Source organism: Triticum dicoccoides, chromosome 7B (genome assembly GCF_002162155.2).
Source record: "Triticum dicoccoides isolate Atlit2015 ecotype Zavitan chromosome 7B, WEW_v2.0, whole genome shotgun sequence".
NCBI lineage: Eukaryota > Viridiplantae > Streptophyta > Magnoliopsida > Poales > Poaceae > Triticum > Triticum dicoccoides.
Window position 1 is genome coordinate 332,577,880 of NC_041393.1, and position 10,934 is coordinate 332,588,813.

The 10,934-nt window shown below is 43.7% G+C and overlaps 1 long non-coding RNA gene across 1 annotated transcript; it reads right to left on the reverse strand.

Annotated features, from left to right (window-relative positions):
* Positions 1–336: 336 nt before the first annotated feature.
* LOC119341153 lies at positions 337–4,758 on the reverse strand. Its single transcript, XR_005164929.1, has 2 exons — positions 4,345–4,758; positions 337–3,905 (listed from the first exon to the last, which is right to left on the reverse strand). It is a non-coding gene; the product is annotated as an uncharacterized LOC119341153 (long non-coding RNA).
* Between the last annotated feature and the right edge of the window lie 6,176 nt (positions 4,759–10,934).

Below are 10,934 nucleotides of genomic sequence, written 5' to 3' on the forward strand. Positions count from 1 at the left end.
GACAGAGCTAGCAGGGGGAGGGCATTTCCTGTCCAAATGAGAGTGCCAGCTCAAACATTGGTATAAACGCCATATACAAAGGCGCATGACAAAGTGGAACAGAGGGAGTACTATTTTTTCATTTTTAGAAATTTGTAAAAAATATATTAAACAAATTACACAAAAAGATGCTCATGTAATTCCAAATTTCCACCTATTAATTTAACATAAATCTATACAATAAAACTACAAATTATACAAATGTTTATATAATTTTGAAAAGTGTTTTAATATTTTTTTGAAGCACCGACCCTCTAGCCTACCCCAACTTGCTTGGGACTAGAGGCTTTGTTGTTGTTGTTGTTGTACTGACCGTAGAACAATTGTTCTACGGTATTTTCATTAATATTAAATATTTACATAAATTACATCCAACACAAGCCAAAACTTCAACCAATACCAGTTTTATGAAACATGAAAAATTAACAATACTGTTCAATCCAAATCCTGATCCTTTGTGATTTGGCTTGTTTTGTTCTGATTTCTACTGCTTTGAGCCCTTCCTGAAGATAGAAGCTCCAAGCCTGGACATGGGAGGCAGCATGTCTGAAAATTTTATCATTTCTGACCAACCAGATACCCCAGGATATTGTCAAAAACTGATATGCCTCTATCTCTATTTGGGATGATCCTATCCCAACAAAGCAAGGCAAATGGATAGTCCCAGAATAAGTGTAGGTTGGTTTCTTCAGTACTGTCTGCACAGAGGGCACAATTGTAGCTGTCAAGGACCATAGATTTTCTGTCAAGAAACTGCTTTCCTGTTTCTGAAAATAAGAACTAGGGACAGATCATACTTCAGGATATGCTCACTTGTCACTTGCAAATAATTGGCAAAAAATGTAAATCTGAGCCTGCTGTACAAAAAGAGGTCTGGTTGATCTAGTAAAGCGGAAAATTTATCAAAGTTGCATAGTAATCCTTCTCTAGCATCAAATGGATATGGACAGAGAAGAGTATGTGCAGAAAAAATCAAACAATTCCTATTAGAAACAAAAAATTACTATTCATAAAGCTGACATGACTTAATTATTGATGAAGATTAAAGAAAGCTAAAACAACTGAACTGGAGAAGTTTTTTGCACGGCCATAAAGGAATGAGCAGCAGAAGTGTGGGGGCTAAAAATAGTAACCCCGAATTATATAGACCAAGCTAAGCATATAAACTTAATTTACTGAAGCAACACACAGGGTAATAGCAGAAGGAAAGTCTAATTGTGACATTCATACCATTGTGCAAGTATAAGCTACTCATATTAATAGTTGTTCTTTGATATGCAAAGTCATTTGCCTGCGTAGTTTACCTTTGATTTTCCCTACCTAATTTCTGAAACTTTTGGACCTTCTTTACCAGGAGTTCAGAACTTTGTCTGCGTAGTTATAAACATCTTATTTCTGAAACTTGTGGCTCTACTTTATTAGGACCTTGTTTGGTAAGTTATAAAATTTATATGAAAATATCAGTAATCTGAACCAGAGCTCCACAATATGCAGAGAGAAAAATAATATGACAAACAAAGAATGAGACATGAATGCTATATTAGAACACATGGTACATATGCAGATGTTGATAATCTCTTTTAGAAACACCACTCAGAACTGGAGCTTTAAATATGACCGTAGAAGCATGAGCCTTCAGTGCTTCTGAACTTTCTTTTAAACTCAACTTCTAAGATTTTTAGTTTAGTGTGATTATCACTTTGTCAGATACACACATTGATTTCTCGAATAATCAACCTAACTGATTGGCCAACTGCCATCCAACATCACCATGACAACCTAACTGATTGGCCAACTGCCATCCAACATCACCATGCCAATTTAAGGTGTGGCTCCACCTTTTTTATCGACGGGAATACAAAAGGGATGAAACATAAAAGGCCGTACGGTCACAATCAAGTATACCAGCGCGCTTCTGACAGTGCCAAACATGACCAGCCGCACCGCTCTCCATCTAGCTTAGAAAAATCAGCGGGACCATAGGACGAACTCTGCCTAGGTGACACAAAGACAGTGGCAATAGCGAAGCGAAAGACCAAATCAGACAGCCGCACACCTAAACACGAATGCCCCACCGGCATTGGCCTCAAAGAGGACGCCTCAAACCGCCCGGCATACCTAAAAGTACCAAGATTTATTCAGCCATAAAAATGCTTCTGTACTAAGCTATGGAAAGATGCTAATTTCCAAAACTCATGAGACCTGAGTGAATTATCTAAATGAGAAAATCAAGAACAAAAATATGGAAGTAACACAGGAATGCTGACAAATGAAAAATAAGGATCCTTCCTTAATGCATCACAACTTCAAATCTGCAAGTAAATTCTGAATCCATATATCTTAGCCATAAGACCTACATTTACAATCGTGTCCTCCTGACGGACTCTGCAGGCAAACCAGTTACTAACTTCTCCGGAATATATAGTAAATTTGGATGTGCTCTTACATCGCTGAAATAAAATAATAGATGCTAATTCTTCCAGCAAGGGATACATCAGATAAATACTAAATTACCATCATCTGGCGTACGCCGGCCAAAATATAAGGAAAATGATGTTCAGTTTCAGAGTAAAAATGGGATCAGTTGAAGGAATATCCTAATTTTACATGTGAGTATTGCCCAATTAAATTTGTAAGTCAAATAATATCATAGAGCATGGGAGCAATAGTAAACTGAAATTGTCAAATAAGTCATCAAATTAGAACTCAGTATCCAAATCCACCGAGCCCACTCGTTGCATCAGAGATGACATATAGAGGTTGCTAGCCAAATCAATGGAACATGAAGCAATTAAAAATCTTATAAGATGAGAATCACGGGATATATAATTGTGTTATAAGTAACGGAAGCATCCCTACAATAAATAATTACATTAGCTAAGGCTCCATGTCCCTTCTTCTCATGTGCCTACATCTCCATTTCTTAGCACATCTTTTAGACAAATTAAGAACCGAGAATAGATAAAAATCAACGCAAATCCCTTTATTGTGCCAGTGTACAGCATATGTGATCAGCAATCGTTAATTTTGCCTTCCCCTATGCCCTTTTGTATTCAGAAGACAAACTGACAACAGTTTCTTGGAAATTTAGAACGACTTCTTTTGTTGTTCTGTACTTAAAATACCAATTTAGGACGATTCTATCAGATCTACAACAGTAAATGGAATTTACAATAGTGTGCCTAAATAATAAGAAGTTGATTTGGTCCCGCAAAGATGCTAGACATACATGTATTTATTGATTGATCCATGTCAAAGAGAGCTTAAACAAGTAAGAGGTTCGTGGATATTTGAAAGGCTTCCTAATTAGAAAAGAAGCTGTTCGACCGGTTGTGGAGATTATAGGTACAGATCCTATACTTAAGCAACCATCGGACAACAATGTACCAGATTAGTAAACACCTCAACAAAACCTACAACAAAAATCAAACGATGGTACATCCTATAAAACGAAACACCCACGAAAGTGATGAACACCACACTGAGACACAAACCCATCGACAAAAATTTGGCTTAGTTTTATTCAATCAAATGAAGCCAGGGCGAGAGCCCTTTTCTTCTAAAAAAACAAACCCATCGACATCACACCACATCCAGGCAGCCACAAAGCACTTAATCCAAACCCCCAATGGACCGCACCAACATCAACACATGATGATAGACAGGAAGCATCCACCACTACAGCCCCTACCATGTAATCCATGGGGAGAAAGAAAAATCTGGGAGGACACCCCGCAGCCAAAACAAGCCTGTCAAATATCGACCGGCCCCGGCAAGGAAACAGCACCACAAATGCAGAAATAAACCGTCTTCATTCCTTTGCACAATATGTTGCACTTATCATCAATATTGTAGTGAAACTGTACCTGAAAGTTAATAGTAAGACAACGGAAAATTATATTCACTCTTTACCACTGTAAGGAAGATAACTTTGCCATGCCGACCTCTAGTTCATAGGCGGCAAAAGCATTGTGGACACCAATCCACCGCGCTGCTCGCATTCACGTTGTAATATTCTCCATAGATTACTAATCACGCACCGCAAGTGGTGCCCTCTCTTTTAGCCAACTTCTTATATAAACTGGCCACAGCAACCCACCAAGGGATTCAGCGGCTGAACCAATTCATAGGCTAAAAATGGATGACTACGTTCTTTGCACTAAAGTGAGCTGCCAATAAGAAGTCAGTTTGTAATGTGCTATCATTTCCTTCAAACCTGTTCTCCTTAATAAACTAAAATTAAGGGAGGGGCTAAATTACCAATACTATATGGAAGTAAAGTTGAGAAGTGTATCAAAAATCAACCTCCAATATCGAAGGATGACCCCACCTCATCCCTATCGAAGATTGCTCGCGCAAGTCGCACCCGACCCGCGCTCCGCCGGGCGTCGTACAAGCCTCGAGCTCGCCCACGCCGGACCAGAGCACCGTCGACCTCCCTGCGCTGCGCACCACCGTTGGCCGCACTTTACCTGTGCTCCTTCGCCGCTGTCCCCACCTGGCCACCTCAACCTCACCCGCGCCGGAACCGGCACCACTGCCCCTCCCCGAGATCCACGGCTGGTCGGTGCATATGCCCAGATTGGGAAGAGGAGGCGGAGGCTGCAGAGGGAAGTCGAGCATCGCACTGGGGCTCGCAGCGGTGCAACATTGTCAGGACAGAGCAGCAGGGCATTGGGGCGGCGACGGGAAGGCGTATATGCTCCGGGAGGCGGAGCAGCGGCAGACAAGAATCCTATCGCAGGGCGCTTGAGATGAGGAAGACAGTGAAGAGCGATCGGGAAAGATACGGGACATCCTATCGGCCCAATATATGACACGTTTACCTCAACAGGCGATTTCCCGTCAACTAAATTTGGGCCGTCTACGAGAAGAGGAATTCTGTAACTACCCTGTACCTAGGGTTTACTACTCCGGCGATTTCCCGTCGCCGTTGAGTTTTATCCACCATAACCAACCAATCTGGTGATCTTCTTCCCTCTCCTTAAGCGCGTTGGGGCTCATTGGGGAAAAACGTTCCTTCTGCCCAGCCTCGACGTGTGTTGGCAGCTAAGGTTTGCGGCGGCTAGATGGCGGCGAGTGATGCAGGGAACGGATCGGGCAGCTCTTCCTCGTCCGGGAGGAGGGGGAAAAGGGTTGTTGATCTGGAGACTGCGATGAAGAATATGAAGCTCAAGGAATCTGAATTGGATGACGTGATTGTCAATGAGGAAGAGATCTCACAGCTAGAGAAGGAGAAGCGCTGGCTAGCAGTAGCCAAGGTCAACACGCGCAAGACCTTCAGTGCAGATGCGTTCAAGGACTGAAGGACACAATGAAGTTTGCGTGGAGGTTGGCGTATGAGCCAGATATCCGGGAAGATGATGACAATTTGTTCGTGATCCAAGTTTTTTGTGTTGCGGATTGGAATAGGGTTATGCATCAAGGGCCCTGGATCTTTCGAGGCCTGATGGTGGCGATAGAGGAATATGATGGCAAAGGTAAACCTGAAGCAGTATCCCTGGACCGTGTGTATGTGTGGGCTCAGATTCATGATACGCCTGACCTTTACCGTAAGGAACCGATCATAGACCAACTGGCTAGGCGAATCGGTCAGGTCAAGAGCGTGGAGATGAACCCCAATAGAATTTTTGAGGGCAACTACGTTCGAGTCCGGGCAAAGGTTGTTATCGCTGAACCTCTGATCCGCTTCACTCCGTTGAACCTCGGGGGCAAAGAGCGCCTGTTTCTTCCTGTAAAATATGAGAAAATTGCATACTTCTGTGAGGTATGGGAATCATGGGTCATATCATGGAGGAGTGTGGGAACGGCATCCATGGTGACGACGAGATTGAGTATGGTGAGTGGATGATTGCAACGAGAAGGAGCCTGCCATCAAATCAGTTTGGTAACAGCTGGGCAAGGCCGACTTCTCAGAGAGGAAGACCTGGAAACAGAGGTGGCGGGCGCAACCCAGGAGGTGGTAGGGGCAACCCAACTGATCGAGGAAACCCAATAGGTGCAAGGAAGCGCTCTTCCCAGGAGGCTGGACTGCATGGGGAGGACGACCTCCGCGACACGGCTGAAAGCCCTCTGAAGGAGACTAGGCCGGTGGTTGGAGCAGGACAGGGGGACGAAGCAACAAGGAGGAAGCTGGACTTATCTGCGGAAAAGATAGCGGCTGTGGCTGCTAACAGTAAGGACATCACTGGCTCAATATCGCATGCAGAGGTGGTTGTCGATCACGACGTCCCTCCACCGCCGCCTTTGTACATCTCACCAAGGGATAAGAAGAAGCACACGAATTCGGGTTCTCCAAACACAGCAAAGTTGGCATTTTTGGCGACCTCCAATCAGGAGGGTCGCCAGGCCAAGTGAGTATTATATGCTGGAACTGTCGTGGAGCTGGCAATGCCGCGACAGTTTGAGAGCTCCGTGAAATCAAGGCGAAGTTTGCCCCTTCTATTCTTTGTATCGTAGAAACTCAGATCAACAAGGCTAGAGTAGAAGGTCTTTCTGGCTCTTTAGGTTTTGATAATGGTTTTGCTATTGATAGCTCCGGTAGGAGCGGTGGTATTGGTGTGTTTTGGAACAATGGAATAAATTTAGTTAACTTGGGCTACTCTAAGTATCATGTTGACTTCTCTGTCCAGGGCCTAGGGCCTGCAGAGTGGAGACTGACTTGTGTCTACGGAGAAGCACAAACATAGGTGAGATACATAACGTGGGATACATTGAAAGGCTTGGCCTCGCACAGCCCTCTCCCATGGCTATGTATCGGTGATTTCAACGAGGTGCTACAGCATGAAGAACACAGGGGTGTTGGTCAACGGAGTCACAACCAAATGCAGGGCTTCCGGGATACGCTGGATGTATGTGGCCTCGCCGACCCGGGATACAAGGGAAGCTTCTGGACATATGCAAAAAAAGTGGCTGGAGGCTCATATACACACGTTAGGCTTGACCGAGCCCTGGGTTCAGTAGACTGGATGGATATGTTCCCTCAGAGCGAACTTACTCACTTATCAGCAGCCATTTCGGATCACAAGGCCATAAACTTGTGCTTGTACACCAGAGAACAAAATCAGCGAGATAAACAGTTTAGGTACGAACTCATGTGGGAATCGCATGAAGGACTGAAACCAACAGTAGTCGCCGGATGGGACACTTCAGTAGAGGCAAATTATGCAGCTGCGATAAAGGAGAAGCTGAAAAACCTTTCGGCAAACTTATCCGTTTGGAATAATGATACCTTCGGAAGTGTTAGAAAGGAAATTAAAACTTTGAAAAAGAGGCTTGAAGAATTACAGAATAGTGCAGCTAGAACCGGACCTTCACTTGAGGAGTTAAATATTATTGAGAAGCTAGTGGAGCTCTATTACAGAGGAGAGATTTTGTGGCGCCAACAATCACGGATTGAGTGGCTCGCCTCGGGAGACAAGAACACGAAGTATTTCCACCAGAGAGCGAGCATGAGGCGACGCAAAAATCTTATAAAGGTGCTCACGAAAATTGACGGTTCCACAACTTCTGATGCTGCGGAGATGGAACAAATGGCAAAGGAATTCTATAACAATCTTTTTTCTTCAGAAGGGGTAGCCAATATGGAACAGGTGCTTGATCATGTACCTCATAAAGTGATAGCTGATATGAATGCATCTTTGAATGCACCCTATACATAAGAGGAAGTTAAAAGAGCCTTGTTCCAAATGTTCCCGACAAAGGCTCCAGGCCCGGATGGTTTTCCGGCTCATTTTTTTCAGCGTCACTGGGATGTTTGTGGAAAGGAGGTAACATCAGCGATACTGTGAATTGTGAAAGGGGTGGATAGCGCAGAATCTATCAATGAATCGGTACTTGTCCTCATACCAAAGGTAGAAAATCCCACACTTCTATCACAATTTCAACCTATAAGCTTGTGTAATGTGATCTACAAAATTGCTTCAAAAGTGATGGCCAATAGACTCAAAACTATTCTACCAGATATCATTTCTCAAGAGCAATCTGCATTTGTGCCTGGTAGGTTGATCACTGATAATATAATTTCTGCCTATGAATGTTTGCACTTCATGAAAAGGAACAGGTCGAAGGTTAATAGTTTTTCAGCTCTCAAACTTGATATGATGAAAGCATATGACCGTGTGGAATGGCAATATCTGGAGGCAATAATGTTGAAGCTTGGTTTTGACCAGCAGTAGGTCAAGGTAATAATGGGGATGGTCAGGTTCGTATCATTCTCTGTATTGTTCAACGGGAAAAAGTTGGAAAGTTTCAGACCAACAAGAGGGATTCGACAGGGAGATCCTATTTCACCCTACCTTTTTTTGTTAGCAGCGGAGGGCCTTTCGTGCCTTTTAAACTCTAACCAGTCATCACATTTAAGCGGGATCAAGGTGGCTTCAACGGCTCCGCCGGTGAACCACCTCCTGTTTGCCGATGACAGCCTGCTGTTTTTCAAAGCTAGTGCTGAGGGTGCAAATGAGGTATCAAACCTATTGAACCAATATTGTGATGCATCGGGGCATCGGGTTAATAAGGATAAATCTTCTATCTTCTTTAGCAAGGGCCGTCCTAACAATACTCGGGAATTGGTGAAGTTGTCATTGCAAGTTCCAAACGAATCTCTGAATGAAAGGTATTTGGGTATGCCGACGGATGTTGGTCACTCAAAGAATGGCACTTTCAAATTCCTAAAGGACAGGATTTGGAATAAGGTGAAGGGATGGATTGCAAAAATTCTGTCAGCTGGAGGAAAAGAGGTTCTTATTAAATCAGTGGCTCAGGCTATCCCTGTTTATTCTATGGCATGTTTCCGACTACCTCGTGGTCTATGTGAGCATATAAACTCTTTGATTCGAGGGTTTTGGTGGGGAAGCAAAGAAGGAAAAAGGAAGCCACATTGGGTATCATGGCAGGTAATGACAAGTCCAAAATATATGGGGGGCCTTGGCTTTCGGGATCTTGAGATTTTCAACTTGGCGTTATTGGCACGGCAAGCATGGCGTTTACTACATGATCCATCTTCTCTCAGCGCTAGAATTTTAAAAGCGGTGTATTTTCCGACAACCACTCTTCTTCATGCAGAACTTGGCTCCAATCCCTCACAAATATGGCGGTCTATACTGGATGGAAGGGAGGTTCTCAAGCAGGGTGTCTCTCGCCGAATTGGGAATGGTCGTTCAACTCCTATCTGGACTTGCAACTGGATTCTGCGCGAACCTCTGCTCAGACCTCTTATGCCTTTGGTCCCGAATCCACCTCAAATGGTGCATGAGCTTATAAACCATACCGAGGCAGCGTGGAATACAGATTTGGTACGCCAGGTTTTCTTACCAATGGATGCAGAGGCGATCTTGAGCATTCCTTTGTGCACACGTAACGTTGAGGATTTGGGCTTGGCATTTTGAGAAGAAAGGAATTTTCAGTGTGAGATCAGCTTACCGGATGCTTGTTGAAACAAAGATCAGGCGTGAGATTGGCTGGAGAGAGTGCCGGGGTCTTCTATTTCAGGGGAAGCAAAGACGTGGACCAAACAATGGAAATTGTTAGTACCTTCAAAACTAAAAATCTTCGTCTGGCGCTTTGCTCACCAGTCCATACCTTCAGTAGATGTCTTGCACCACAGGAAGATGGCCACATCAAGCACATGTAATCTATGCGGATGCGCCGATTCATGGCGCCACTCACTTTTGGACTGTACAGTGGCCAGATGTATGTGGGCATTATCGGATGCAAATGTGGCTGAACATATGATTTTATGCAGTGATCCTCGGGCGAAACAGTGGTTGTTCTTCATGTATGATTCCTTGTCACACGATGAATTTACGAGGATGATTGTCACACTATGGGCCATCTCGACGGCGAGGCGTAAAGCAATCCATGATAACATCTTCCAGAGCCCCGAACAAATCCATCGATTTGTGCAATCCTATCTGTCCGAGCTAGAGACGGTTAATGCCAGAAAGGAGAAGGTGCAGACATCACCAATCCGAGACACTAGAAGGAGCTGGATTCCTCCCTCTTCGAATCATGCAAAGATCAATGTTGATGGTGCTTTCTCGCGGAATGGCAGTGTTGGAGCGGCAACAGCTTTCTGCAGGAACGAATACGGAGATTACTTGGGGGCATCGGTCTTGGTGGTGCCTAATATGATTGATCCAACTGCTCTAGAAGCACTGGCTTGCCGGGAAGGTCTGTCCCTAGCCGCAGACCTTAATCTCTCAAATATCCATTTGGCCACTGATTGCTAGGGACTGGTGGAAGAAATCAAGAATGGATCCGATGCATTCCATGGTGCGATTATTCAGGAAATTCAAACTAGGATGATACCTTTTACAAGTTGCTTTTTCTCCTTTGAAAGTAGAACTTGTAATTTTGAGGCACATAGCCTCGCAAAGCACGCCTCTTCTCTAGGAGCTGGTAGACATATTTGGCTCGATCTTTCCTATGATCTAGTCAACATTCCTGTAAACATGTTGCAACAGAGTTAATAAAAAGCGTGTGTTTGCCTTAAAAAACAACTAAATTTGGGCCGAGGCGGTAACTCTATTTCTCACTCTGAATGACAGGTTGGGCCCGTGCGTTTTTCACAGCCTCAATCAACCAGAGAGCTCTCATTCTAGAGAGCTTAGTAACTCTAGTGATAACTAGCCATGCCCGCGCAGCGGCACACCGCGCCTATTAATACATTATGTGAGAAATTTTGTGTCTGCTAATATTAAACTTTATCGGTTAATTATATGATTAATTATTTAGGTTTTGCTTGTCTACTTCATTTTGTATGTTATCATATTGGTATGCATGCTGAAATCTTTCATAAAGAAAGGCTTCACTGAATGAAAAGAATTGGTACATTGTAAATAGATGGAATATATATTGATAATGTATGATCGATTTTCAATTCTTCGGTAATTCAT